Source organism: Tursiops truncatus, chromosome 8, assembly GCF_011762595.2.
Source record: "Tursiops truncatus isolate mTurTru1 chromosome 8, mTurTru1.mat.Y, whole genome shotgun sequence".
In the NCBI taxonomy this organism is placed as follows: Eukaryota; Metazoa; Chordata; class Mammalia; order Artiodactyla; family Delphinidae; genus Tursiops; species Tursiops truncatus.
The window spans coordinates 65,609,413-65,623,965 of record NC_047041.1 but is presented as its reverse complement, the minus strand read 5'-3'; the positions used below and the strand labels follow the sequence as shown (position 1 = coordinate 65,623,965).

Sequence of the window (14,553 nt, the reverse complement as noted above, 5' to 3'; positions counted from 1 at the left end):
CTTTGTTTCAATGTCACAATCTAAACACCATTCAAATGCCACAGGTGACTTAATAGGCAATCTTTTTCAGCCTGGCAGCCGTGAAGTCACACAGATCTAGGAACTGGTTTCAAATTTTGGTCCCCATTGCACTGGCTGTGTGACCTTGGGCAGGTTACTAAACCTCTCTGAGATTCACTTTCTTCAACCACAAATAAAGCTCTCAGGTTTAAATTAAGGTAATGCTGAAGAATGGGCTTAAGACAGAACCTGGCCTGTCAGCCTTCCTTTCTTATCCAAATTCTCCCAGGGTGGCCTGGGAATTAGCACAACTGAGAGAAGAGGTATGGAATAGACTCAGCAGTACTGCTCCTCCTCCATAAAAGGGAAGGGAGTGTGGGGTTGTGGACGGGATGGCTCAGATAACAACACTGCTCCAGGACCTTTTGGCCTAAGGCTCTCACACTTTATCTCTTTAATCTAAAGCTAGGCTCAAAAGCAGGCTGGATCATCTTACCAGAAAGGGAAAGCAAAGATTTTCAAGTGACTTGCCCAAGGTCACAGGGAGAGCCAAGACCAAGGGCTATCCAACCCACACAGCTGGAAGTGGAGGGACCAAGACCCCAGCCCTAGGAAGACCCTCAAATGCCTTCTCCCAGTGAACCACCCCAACAAGGAAATAGTTCTCCCAATTCTCAACAGCAAAGGCCAGAAGCCATTCTTTCAAACTGAACACCTGCCCAAGTTACTGCCTAGAGCACATGATAAAATAACTAAATGAATAGTGTTGTTAAGAGAACCACCTGGAATTGAGCAGTGTCATTACAATTATTTTTGGTTTTAGGCAAAGTACTAAAATTTCTTAAATTTCTAAGATTCCACTCCATTTTCCCTCTGTATCCACAGGTTCCAAATCCACATTCAACCAACCTCGAATCGAAACTATCTGAGAAAAAAAAAAATTTCCAGGAAATTCAAAAAAACCAAAACGTGAATATGCCACAAGCTGGTATCTATTAACATTTAGTATTTACACCGTATTTACAACTATTCACGTGGCATTTACATTGTATTAGGTATTATAAGTAATCTATACAGATAATTTAAAGTATACTGGAGGATGTGTGTAAATTACATACAAATACTACACCGTTTTACATAAGGGACTTGAGCATCCGAGGATTTGGGTATCTGCAGAGGTCCTGGAACCAATCCCCTGTGGATACTGGGTCCGGGTCCAATGTATTTCGGCACATCATAGGACATCATTACAGTCTCCCAAACAACAAAGATAAGCAAGTTTGAAACTAAGAATGTCAAGAGAGCCAAAACTACAGGTTTTAAAATCTGTAATCTGAAATCCCCAGATTTCACACAGTACAAAGCTTTCAGAATTCCACTGGGAAAAACTTCTAAATTGAACTTTGCAAGTCCGAAAGGAAATGAACCAGTGCTGAATCATTCCCATGAATGATGAGACACTTTTTTTAATTCGTTATGAATTGATCCACAGAATAGCAGAGGGTTTGAAACAATTTGGTTGAAACTAGCACAGGTTTATAGGAAAAGTTGTTCTCTGAAACTCCCCTCTATTGAAGCTCAGAAACAGCCTGGGATGCTGCAAGAATAACACTGTTATGAGCTCAATATCAGGGTACCTCAAAAGTCCCCTGCTTGAGATTTTTCTCTCTATTCTGCTTAATTAGAGAGTCAGCCAGTTTCCTCAACAGTTCCTATTCGTAGGATGACCATATCACTTATCTTCCAAACTGGGACATTTTGACAGTAAAAGAGGGCGCGATTAAGGGCTGCGCCACAAGCAGCCCAAACCAGGACTGCACCAGGCCAGAAGTTACACAGCCACAAGGAATGGTAGAGAACAATCCTTTAGAAATACAAGTGGATAAAAACTACCACAAACAGTTATTATGAGGAAGACAGTGTGCATCTGGTGGGAGGACCCAGCAATAAATTAAAAGTTAAAATTAAGAAAAAAATGGGCAGGGGGGAGGGGAGACGCCAGAGGGAGGACATATGGGGATATATGTATATGTACAGCTGATTCACTTTGTTATACAGCAGAAACTAACATACCATTGTGAAGCAATTATACTCCAATAGTGATGTTTTACAAAAAGAAAAAAGAAGAAAATGGGCAGAGTAGAACCTGAAACTCGGAGGTATAAATTAACCTATGCTGGGTTCAACTTTTCCCCATCTTAAATCAACTTAAATCAGATTCGATACTTAACTTGTGGCCTCACGTGCCTTCCAGGTCTCCCTCCCTCGTGATCTCCTAGTTTATTTATCTTTTATGATTTAGTCCACAGGCTGTTTAAAGTGTAAGCCATACGGGCGGTTAACATAGTCAACGTTTATCATTAAGGAGCAAGTCATCCCACATTACTGAAGTTATTCTTTCTTAAGTAAAAACACCTTCCACTGTAGATACTTCTAATGGATACCTTTAGGCTCCGCACTAAAACCAGTAAACTAGCAGAGATGTAAACCCTTATTATTAGGTCATTGCTCTGAATATCAATCTTAAATCACTTGACCAGCAAAACAAATGTACCACCGTGTGAGGAGTGCTGGGAGTACCGTGCTCCATCTTTTTCTATGAGATATAATTCACATACCCTTTTAAAAGTATAATTCAGTGACTTTTAGTAGATTCACAGGTTGTAAACCATTTTTTTTAATCTACCTTTCTCCCCTCTTCAACTATCAGTCTGCCTGCCTCTAAAAGCCTTTATTTCCCAACTAGTCTCCTCATCTCTCTTAACAATTTTTAACCTCAATTTTTAATTTAAACTAGGAAACCAGATTAACACACAGTTCTATATACCCCGGTTAAGAAGACATGAGCAAAAATGCAGGTGGTCCTCAGCCTAGGCTCACACAAAGCAGTCTTAACTGCTCAAACCAGTCACTGGGAGTGGCCCCGCTCTGAAAACACGGGGACATGGACACACCCTGAAGTGTACCTGGGTGTCAAGTGGAGCATGACCAGCCTAGGGCCTCTGGCTTTGAAAACACAGGTTTCTACCCACCAGCATCCAGAAAGTATTCAGCTCATCTGCCCAGGAAGTACCTCAGTACTAACCCAACTTAGACACTCACCTGGGACTAACAAACATTCTCTTAAAATATGCAAATATACTGGCAGAGGGATGGTCTGCCATTCACACATGAGTGTGAATTATTATTTGAATTATATTTAAGGCCCAGAGAAAGGAATCTGATGAGAGGGGCAGAGATTTAACTCCAGAGCTTGGAGTACTTGGAGGAATAGGATAAGTCTTAACAGCAGTCACACCTGCAGCTCTAGCCTACTGAGCTAGCTCTTATCTACATATTATCACAGCCCTTCAAGGTGGGTAACACACCAGCCCATTTTCCAGATGAGGAAACTGAGGGCACAGAGAAGTTAAGCAGTCTGCCTCTAAACAGGTTAAGAGGTGCGATTAGGCCAGCAAAGGTATGGGGAGGTACCTCTCTGCCTCTTGTTCTCTCACACCCAGAGTTGATGCCCTCAGAACTCCAGCAGGGATTCCTCAATAATGGCTTTACCAACAGGTCCAGGGCCTTGAGCATAGCTTCTCTATGAAAAGACGAGTTCTATACAAACACCTTGGAAAAGAACTTTCAGAACCCAATCCCAAAGTTGGGAGAGTGGCTTCCAAGCAAGAACCTAAGGAAGACATTTCCTTTCGAGTGGATATAGGTGCACCATGCTACCCATCTTTGGAAGCATTCCCATTTAACTGGTATTACCATTTGGCAAGGAATGACCTCAGATATTGCGTATTTACTGATGGATTTCCTCTACTTTATGAATCAGGGAAGTGTGGTTCAAAGAGATAAATGGTCTAGGACTTTATGGGATGCCTCACCTCTCCTGGATTTCAATCATTCGCCCGAGACCATAAGTCTGGCTCTTCTTAGCAACTGCTTCAGCCTCGGGTGTTCTTCGGGAGTCAACGTCCAGGCTGACCTGGCAGGAACTCCAGGGAGACCTGGTGTACAAGACAGCACATGAAGCTGCTGTTTGCTGAGCATGTATTATGTGCCGGGCACACAGGAGGCATTCTATTAAAATGTACAGATGGGGACACGGAGGCTCAGAGCTCAGAGAGGAAGTAATTTGTCCAAGGGTACAGAACAAGTGTGGCTGCACCAAGAGTCGCACTGAGGTGTGTCCGACTCCAAACCTGTGCTTTTAAACCTATGTTATTATCCTGCCTTTTTCCAAACCAGAATCAGGAAGCTTCCAGCTCCCCACAACCAGACCCCTCCCTCCCTTTTGCTTCTTTCATTAACTGTTCATAGCCAAGTTTTAGATCTATACTGGCTCACGACTGGCGATGAAACTTCTTTTTTAGTATTTTAGGGTTGAGTTCATTACTCTGGAGAGTATTTAGGGGGTGGGGGAGATGTTTGTTTGTTTATTTAACAACTTAGTCCCACTCTAATCCCAAAACGGCATCTGGCCAAAAAAATTAAAAAAAAAAAACGCTTTCCCTTCAAGGCCCAATTCCAACATCACTTCCTCTACAAAGGTTTCTTTAGTCTCCACCACTGGGAAACACAACTCTTTGGATATATCATGAGCACTCACCCCACTGGATTTTTCCCCCCTTTATTCTGATATTACCTAAGAAAATGTATGTTCCTGAAAACTACAAATGTGTAAAAATGAAAGCCCCTCCCCTTCCCAATCCACTCCCTCAAAGCAACCCATCAATGATGTATAATCTCCCAGATCCTTTTGGAAAGAGATGCAAACATATTTCATCAACATTTCATCAACTCTAAGACACCAGTGATTGTTAAATGCAGTATGACTTTATTTCTAAGAAATACTGTTGCAAAACACGTTGCCAGAGCACAGCCTTATCACTTAGAAACTGTATTTTATAAATATTGAAACTTTATCATATGTCAATCTTATGCAGATATAAAAAGGAAACTATATAAGCAAACAAAAGTGGGTAAGATATACTAAAACAACTTCTCAGAGAGATCAACATCCATGCTTTTCCACACAGTACTGCCCTCTGTGTCAATGAGAGCACTGGCGACATCAAATACATTCTTAGGAATGCTTAGCGACTGACGCTGGAATTTTCTTCCTCTCCACTGCATTTGTTCTGCAGGCTGTGATGAGTGTACGCAACCACATCATGGGTCATGACCACCACCTGGCCAGCCATGATTGCAGGACACATCCTAATTTCGAAATGTTCAAATATGGGGGAAGAAAACTGCACCTTGGAACTCATGAAATATGAAAAACACAGCTTCCCCACTGGATTGTGATGATCTCTTTAATCTCTTCACATGCCTGTTTCCCTTGCTAAATTGGAAACTCTGCAGGGGTGTTTTACTGATGGCCATTCATTGACCACCCTTGGCTGATCACCAAATCCCTGGCACACAGTAACCCCTGAAAATGTTTCAATGTAACAGTTCTAGGCAAAACTGGGAGCCCCTAGATTTCAAAGTGCCTAAGGTGGAAGGAAGAAAGAAGAAAGGAAAGAATAAGAGCCGAGTATGGTTTATCAGCAGCAAAACCATGCTCATCTCTGGGATGTTGTCACGATCACCCTTCCTATGCCCTCACTCTGCAATATCAAGGCGCACCACGTGAGACCCTCTATGAACATCCCCACTACTCAAAAATGAAAACTACCTCTGCAAACAGCCAGGCAAGAATTAGTCCTCAAACTCCTTGCCAGGGAGCCTGAGGCTCACCTCTATAATCACATCTGGAAACAACTGCTACCTTCCCAAGGGATAACAGATGTGTGCTGAGCACGGAGAAGGCGGTTCTGCTCATTGTGTTGCTTCTCCTGCGCATTTTTGTGTAGCCATATCTTTAAAACCAACCAAAAAGATCTTAGTGAATTCCATAAACAGTCAGTATATGCTCCTAGGTACATCACCTCACAGATACAGGAAAAATCTAGAGTTAGGAGGCAAATTTAGCCTGATTCCATCTGAGGATAAAAGTTAGAATACCTAGAGTAATAATTCCCAATCAGAGGTGGACACCACTCTGGGGTCTCTTAGAAATACAGAAACACTACACCTATCCCAGCCCTAAGGCTCCAGGGCTGATGCCCAGTCTGTGGAAAGCTCCATGGAGGCTGTGATGCACACGCTCAGGCGGGAATCACTGGTGAGGCAGAGACTCTCTAGGACAGGCGTGCAAAGAGGCTGCCCTGGGTTTGCGTCAGAACCATCCTGCATTAGCCATGTAAACAGATCTGTGTAGCAAGAATTAGAAACCCCAAATTCAAAAGGCGGGAGGCCTGGAAAGGAGACTGAGAATGTGCAGAGAGGCTGGGTGGGGAAAGGGACAGACAGTCTTACCCTGGCTTCCCCAGTGCCTGGCACACATCAGGGACACAAATGTTTGCTGAATGAGATTCATATGGCTGATAAGCACCTGGGCATGCACATGATGAAATTTCCACTAATCCACCTACTATGTGCAGAATCCCTGAAATGGCCCCAGCAACTCAAGGCAGGAGTCCCCCAGTCGATTCACCAGTGGCAGAGATTTTAGTTTTGCTTCAGCTTCACTGAACATCTGAGTAGAGATGTTCTAGGAGCGTTTCCCTCTCTAAGAATTCCTAGTCATAAAGGAAGCTGCTTTTTGCCTCCGAATCACAGATAATACTTCCTCTGATTTTCAGTTACATAGATATTAATCATTTTTGCACTTGATGAAAGGTGGAAAAAAATTAGGGAGGTATTTTTAATGCACAACAAAACTAGAAACATTTTGTCAAAATAAGAACCATATTGGTCTTATCCTCCCAGTATTTAGAACAAAAGCAAATTTTGAATTATGGGAATTTCTTGGCTCTGCCAGTATGAAACGCTATTAAATAGCTTGTTTTCTGCTTTTCTGTCAATGGAAATACCTGATGAGGTCTTCTAAGCATTCCAGATTTCAAGACGGGGTTGAAGGTTCCCTCAGCTGATATAGCTCTTTCTAACTCTTACCAACCACCATTGTCTCCCAAAAGCTTTGAAATGAAAAGGAGAAAGGGCTGAAAGAGATTCCACCAAAGGAAGCATCGGCTCCCAGAGGTTTCAATGGTTTCGGAATCAGCCCCCAAGATAGCCCCAGCCACAGTGATGGGTGATCTGAAAATGAAGCATATCAAAATGCTATTGATGAGCTAAATTACCAGACAGCTTATCTGAGGCCCACATCCGCCATATGGTGCCCCAACTTCTGCCGCCTGTTGCTGCCACAACAATAGGCACGCCTACCCAGAAAGCACCATTGGACAGAAACCCAGCAGCAGCGGCATGTGGGGTGGCTACTATGTTTACATTTTATTTTGTGCTATTAGCTGTGAGCCTCCCCCTATCCCAGGAGTGACTTGAAACATACACACATTCAATGTCAAAGACCTGTGTTACCTGCAGGACACATGCGTGCACGCCGCATGTGTGCACGTGTGTGGTATACATCAGGTGAACAGAGAGAAAACCAGATGTCAACTTCAGAAACGGAGCTGTCTGGTTGGGGGGAGGGCGAGCCAGGCCAGCTCCCAGCTAGAGCTGCAAGCAGACAATGCGCTTTTCTCAAAACACTCGGGCAGGCGGGCCTCGGGGAGTGGCTATTTAAAACACTTGGCTCCTTTTATTTCACCACCAGGGAAGTGAATTCGGACTCTCAAGTGCCAGAGCAAATGAAGTCATTTGGTTTCCTCGGGCAGAAGTCTGCATTTTAGCAGAAGTCAGACTGGACGAAAGTCGGAAGGTCCAGCTGAAGATGTTCTTTCTTCCAATTAAAACTGATTCCACAGAGGATTTGGCACCTGGGCTTCACTAACTTTTTCTTTTTTTTTGAAAAGACACTAAGGTCACAGAAAATGTAAAGGACACTGGAATGAATGCTGTCAAAGATGACTCCCTTTACAAAATGCCATTAAGTATGACCACATAAGGATATCACATTCTAAAGTCTTGGGTGGTATAAAAGATTAACAGTGATTTTTGGCAAATGAATTCATAAGATTTCTGCATTTCTTTCTTTCTACTCTCTCAAAACAGGTTCCTATCTTTGCAGAGATTATATCATTGATGGTAACAGAATATCTATTTAGTTTACTATAAGGGAAAAGACACTGGTTTTCAAAGAGAACTCAACAACACATAGCATCTGGTTATGAAAAAAAGCACAAGATGCAGGTTTGGATACAGTACAAAGCAAAAAAAAAAAAAGCCTCTATCCTAATATTCAGATCTAATTAACTATTACAGAAAGCCACTCATTTCATCCCCCCAATTAACCACACCTAAGCAGACAACATTCTTGGATGAACTTTTCAAATTTTCTTAAACATTCTCAGTTAAAATAAAAAAAAAAAAAACCTCCTTTCAAGTTAAATTGAGATTGCACTTGAACTCCATCCAAGAGCAGAGCTGAACTGAATTATGATAATTAGAAAGCTGTGCTTATAAAAAAGCAGCACAGTTCATGCATTTCTTTTAAAAGTTCATGCCAGAGAATATAAGTTCAATATGTTCTCACATAATTAACATTTCCCACCATTAGCAGCAGTTTTTCAGTTTATATGTAAAAACAACAGCACTCGCCATTGTTGTATCTACCCCCGCCAATAATGTTTCAGTCACTTTACACGTACATCTAAACCTGTCAGATGCCTCAAAGCAACCAGAACTTCCCAATGGAGACAATGGTGGTGCTTAACTTGTTCATCAATAAACTGGCTTTTTCTTTTAAACCCCTTTTCCAATGCTGGGCTCTGCTCCTCATACTAAAACCATTAATGAAATCCTAGGACACAGCCTTAAAATCTAACGTGTAAAGGGCAGGAAGCATTGCATCAGGATAGTTAATACTGGGGGGTTAGCGGCAAAATACAGCCAGGATAGAGCCTTCCTCCCTGGGCCTGCCACAAAAGTAGAAAAGACGGCCTCTTAGGAACTCCCCCCACCCCTTATCCAATCAGAAGAGAGACCAGTGGTTTCACAGTTAGCCAGGCAGGACTCCCAGACTATGGAAAGTATTTTCAGAGAATCCTCCCAACCATGCAAAAAGCCAGTGGACAAAAGGAGAACTTAAGAGCTGAAAGCGACCCACCCAGTAAGAAACACTCCTGAAAACCCATTTGCTTTGACTAAAATAAATACACATTTCAAAATTCTCTTATGCTGCACCACTACAAAGCCCGAATGTATCTGAAGAAATGGTTGGATTTCCACTCTGAGTTCAAACAAGGGAGAGTGTCGAGGAAGCTTATGATGACATTCTTACACATTGAAAACTCTCAACTGCCCACAGCTTTGAAACAAATTATAAAAACCCATGCAGAAACACTCCAAATGGGCTTCTCTGGTGGCACAGAGGTTAAGAATCCACGGGACAATGCAGGGGACACGGGTTCAAGCCCTCGTCCAGGAAGATCCCACATGCCGTGGAGCAACTAAGCCCGTGTGCCAAAACTACTGAGCCTGCGCTCTAGAGCCAATGAGCCGCAACTACTGAGCCCACGTGCGGCAACTACTGAGCCCGCGCACCTGGAGCCCGTGCTCCACAACAAGAGAAGCCACTGCAATGAGAAGCCCGCGCACCGCAACGGAGAGTAGCCCTGCTCCCCGCAACTAGAGAAAGCCCGCGCGCAGCAACAAAAACCCAACACAGCCAAAAAATAAATAAAAATTTAAAAAAAAAACAAGAAAAAAACACTCCAAGTATTTAGATCCAAATATTCTAGCATTCCACAAACTACCCCAGAAGAGGAAAGGCCCCAAACTTCCCTGATTTCAGAAGTATTCAGTAATTGCGATACAAGGGGGTCGAAATTAGTATTTGTCAAAAATACTAAATACTGAAACATTAAGTGCTTAGGATGGACCTGAATTACTTGATTTTATCACCTTCGTGAACAAGAAAATAAAATATATCACTGACACTGTTCAAACCTGACTTGGGATCTAACTTAAACACCACAGTGTAATCTGTGGCTTCTACAGATAAAATAAGAAAAAGCGCCGCGCAGCTGTAAGAGATTACTCCAGTCATCGGTCAGTCCCCAATAGCCCAGCAGCACAGCCTGAGTCTGTCAAAGCTTACAATATACTTTTCTTGCCGAGTTCAGAAGTAGGCCATTAGCACTCTGCAGTTCCAGTCTCTGAACTCGAAAGAGGAAGCTGTAATGCCCGCATTTATCAACAAAAAGGTGGGCTCTGATTTCCTTGCAATTCTACAGAGAAAGCTGGACACTTGCTCGGGCCAGTATTCTTCAGTCTTTGGAAAAAAACCAAAAAGTTTTATCACTAAACAGATCCAACTTCTAAGCACAGCTTTCAATCCACAATATTTTTCTCTCCTTTCGCAATCTCTTTATTGGAAACAAGATAAAATGCCTAAAATACAAGCTTAAAAGTGTTATCTACCTACTGTCTGTATGTGAGCACGGTCATTTTACATACATGGGATCATACACACAGTTATTTGCACCAACCTTTGGAGTGATAAGACACTACAATTATCATTTGCAGGCAGTATAATTATGCTCACAATTAACACATAACAACACAAGAGATTAGAGAGACGAGTAACCCCACAGATGCACAAACTCTTGTCCCACCGCCATGTATGACAGGTCAATCCATTTCAGAAGCAAGAAACCTTAAAATATTGTTAACGGCACAGCTCATTCCTCCAAAGGCCTATCTAACATTTGGGATCTACATTCTCGAACTGTCGAACTGTCACATTTTTCTACTGAAAATGTGACAACAAATATGATCTAGATCCCCATATCAATACAAGTATATTCCACCAAATTTTCGCATTAAGAAATACCCTCTTATACTTGCTGTCCTGTATCGTCAGAGCCAACAAAATTCAAAATTGTTCATAAATGACTGAAACTCAAGCAGCAAAAAACCCGAACATTTTTTTCCTTATGACTTGTCCTTTTTGCAAAAAAAAAAGTGGGGGTACCAGTGTCCAAAGTTGAGTATGTGAATATAGAATTCTTTCTATATAAAGCAAAAGAGGGGGAGGGGCAGAGAAGAAGAAAGGAGGAAACTGACTTTCCCCAGGCTGCCCCCCAACCCCCTACCACCAGCAGCCCTTACATATAATTGATTTGCTGCTGGGGCCTAGGCACACACAGCACCACAATGCCAGGAAGCACCTCTTGGTGAGAAATTCAGTTCAGTCTGGCTCAAACTAAGTTAGCGTGTCCTCCTTCTTTAAATTAAATTTCATTAAGTATATGCCACGGTGAGTCCTGGTTTATGTTTTGGGAAAAGAAGAAGAAAAAAATCCCCCAATAATCTCTCTCAGGCATGTTTCCTGGATGGAGTTCTATTTGTTACTTTATAAAACATCACACAGAGGAGAAATCTACACAAAAATTCTTTCCTTTAATAGTTTTTTACTCTTACTGTCAAGGCAAAGTGTCACACTGGTTTTATTTCAAACTTGTAAAAAGAGAGAGAGAGAGAAAGAAAAGAGAGAAAGAAAGAAAGAAAGAGAGAAGGAAGGAAGGGAGGAAGGAAAGGTAGCTGATATTCTCCTAAAACTGCAAATCAAATAATACTTAATCATTAACGTAAAAATAAAATGGTCTACATGGGCATTTTTATACCATCGGCAAGAACCAGTAATGGATGCAGCTTATCAGCTCATTCTTTTACATCAACAACAAATAAAAGAATTGTAAACTCTGTTTAAAATCTGAAACCTGAGAGTCCAACACAGAATTGCACATAGAAAGAAATACTAAACAAAAATATCTGTGACCATTTATGGGAATAGTGAGATTAGAAAAATAAGCCTTTCCCCTAAAAAACAATCAACAATTCAAAACCTCACTGTTGACAAAGGTTCAACTAATCCATTTGTCTTTCCTGAGTCACTTTGTAATTGATTCTACTATTTCCATCTAAAAAGGAAAGATTCTTACCAAAGTTGGATCTAAGTCTGGCCCTTACAAGCATTCAGATGTACTTGGGGCTCAAAGATCCTGCTATTTACAGAAAGGCACAAATCCAATAGTGAAAGGATGAAGCACTTGGCACAGCCTGAGGTCTGTTCCCCAAACCACCTCACAGTACCCTGGCAGACAAGCCCCCATGCATAAAACACCAGCCAAAATTCACTGCAAGCTTTAGAGAACAGAGCTCACTCCCTGCTCGGACAACGCAGCGGGATCACTTCTTCCTGAAGGGATCTGTCTATTCAGGTAACCACCTGCAGGCACCCAGCACACCCCAAGCATCAGACCACCTAAACTTCCAGAAACAATCAAGGCAAAGGGTAGGGAGGAAGAAACACGTGGTTGTCCAGAACTGACAGTGTTCTACTCATTTGCAATATCTGTAGCATTTTTAATACATATATTTTTTAAACTATAATATTTTGAAATCTGATAGGTTTTGCAGACCTTTCTGTGCCAGGACCTGGGCTTCCTCCAAAGCACTGTTTTTAAAACACGGCCTTTTTACATTACCCGCTCCTGGAACATCATCTGTCTCTAAGTTTCCAGTGCTTACTGAGGTCAATTTTCATTTCTGCAAATCACAGGCAGCCACTTGCTTCTGAGAAGTTAACAAGCCTCCTGAGAAATGCTGGTGGCTGGTATTTCATTGTTTCATAAATATTTTTATACAGTGACATTCAACTTTAAATAAATCTTTAAAAAGACAATTAAAAAGCGAAGAAAATTATGATCTGGATTTTATTTATTTTCGTGGGAGAAAAAGAAGGGAGGTGTGAGCCCCTCCACTGTTTCCAACTCATTTAAAATGTTGCTTCGGTTTAAAAAAAATAAAAACACATTAAAAGAAAAAGAAAAAAAGGAAACTCATAGAAGTTGTACTTTCTTTAAAGCGGGCCTCTGGACTTTAGAACAAAACATGTTGCTGCTACGAACAAAGAGCAGAAATGCACCCTGATTTTCTCCCCTCCTGGGGATCATTTCTCTTCCAATAAACAAACGAATCCCCCAGTATTTCCTACCGAAGGGAAGTTTTCCAGGGAGAGTCTCCTCCAGGGTTTGGTGGTAACTGCGACTCAGTCTTTTTTGGACACAATGTTTCTGCTGACTCCTGAAAATTTTCCACTTGAATGTGCAATGAAGCAGCGGCGGCGGCAGCAACAGTCCTGGAGAAGCGGCAAAGACGACCGTGCCTCCTTTCATCTTTGAGAAGAAGGAGCGAAACCCCGCCAGCAGCACAAGTCGGCGCAGACCCCAGGCCGGCCTCGGGGGGCCCAGGCGCCTGGGGCGGCTGGGGAGGCGCGGTGGGGGGATCGGGCCGGCTTCGGGCTCCCTGGAGGCGCCGTCGGCTCTCGCAGCCCGCGCTCGCTCTAACTTCTGACTTCCCCGAGAAAAACGTGGAAACTGCCCGAGGGTGTGTGCGTGTGCGCGCTGGCAGGCAGACGGGCGCGAGAGGGGGGCGCGGGGGGCGCGGCCGGCCTGGCGCCTCCAGGGCCGCCTGTTGCCGCGCGGGCTCCGCAGCGCGCGGCCCAACTTGGCGTCCCGGCAACTCCCGCGGCGGCGCCCGGCCGCTCACCTTGAAGGGGCGCGGGGAGGCGGGCGCAGGGGCCCGGCCCCGGCCCTCCGCGTGCCCACCCGCCCGCCGCACACAAAGCGGAGTCCGGAGAGAGAGAGCGGCCCGTGCCGTACGCCACGGGCGCCCAGCCCCCGGCGCCCCGCGCGCCCCCCGCACCCAGCATCAGCCCCGCGCGCCAACTTACCTCGGCGAAGGGAGCTGCCGCAGCGCCCGGCGAGTCCGAGGCAAACTTCGGCGCCGCTTCCCCCGCCTTCAGCTCGGAGCCCGGCTCCCGGTCCCCGGGCTGGGCCACCCCCCCCCCCCCACCTAGCACCGCTCCTGCCCCGGGGCCGGCTGGACGTACTGGGCTGCTGCCCGCGGCTCCGGGCAAAGGTGGACGGGGTGGGGGGGCTTCACTGCATGGCCTGTCCCCGGACGCGGCCGCCCCGAGCCCGGGCCCCGCCGCGCGGACTGGCCCGCAGGGTGGAAGCGAGTCTGCAAAGTGCTTGGTGGGCGCCCGCGGCGGGCGGCGGGGCCGCGGCGGCGGCTGCAGAGGCTCGGCTCGGCTCGGGCGGCGCGGCACGGCGCGAGCGATGCTAAGAATGTTCGGAATGAGGACAGGAATGAAATGAACGCCAGGACCGAACTCGCTCCGGAGGGGTGGGGCCTCGGTGACGTCATGCGGCCTGCCGCCCGGGGCCGGGGGCGGGGCCTGCCGCCGCCGGTGACGTCATGGGGATTCGGGGCGGGCCCGGCTCGGCAGCCTAGCCGTTGGGGCGCGCGCGGGCTCCCTCAGGAGGGGCGGCGGGGCGGAGTCTCGCGCCCACGGAGGAGCGGGGAGCGCGCGGGAGCCGCCCTGCCCCTTCCCGGCGCGGGCTCCGGGCTTTGTCCCTAGCGGGGCGGGGCGGACCGGGGGTAGGGCGCCTCGGAGGAGCCTACGCAGCGCGAAGAACTCTGGAATCCTGGGTTCCTTCCTTGGGGCGGGCGCCGAGGCCGCAGATGCGCGCGCCGCTC

General features: G+C 45.3%; 1 protein-coding gene across 3 annotated transcripts in view; it reads right to left on the bottom strand.

Moving 5' to 3' along the window:
- The window catches only part of TEAD1 (TEA domain transcription factor 1), a 262,497-nt gene extending 248,433 nt beyond the window's left edge, over positions 1-14,064 (bottom strand). Inside the window, exons 1-2 of one of the 3 annotated variants that reach the window (XM_033862575.2) lie at positions 13,745-13,882; positions 13,007-13,150 (exon numbers count right to left, since the gene is read on the bottom strand). The gene's annotated coding sequence lies outside the window, so the exon portion shown is untranslated. Of the gene's footprint in view, positions 1-3,875; positions 3,999-13,006; positions 13,151-13,744 lie in introns of those variants that run through there. The other 2 variants (XM_019948063.3, XM_033862576.2) reach the window with 2 other exon arrangements.
- Positions 14,065-14,553: the final 489 nt, after the last annotated feature.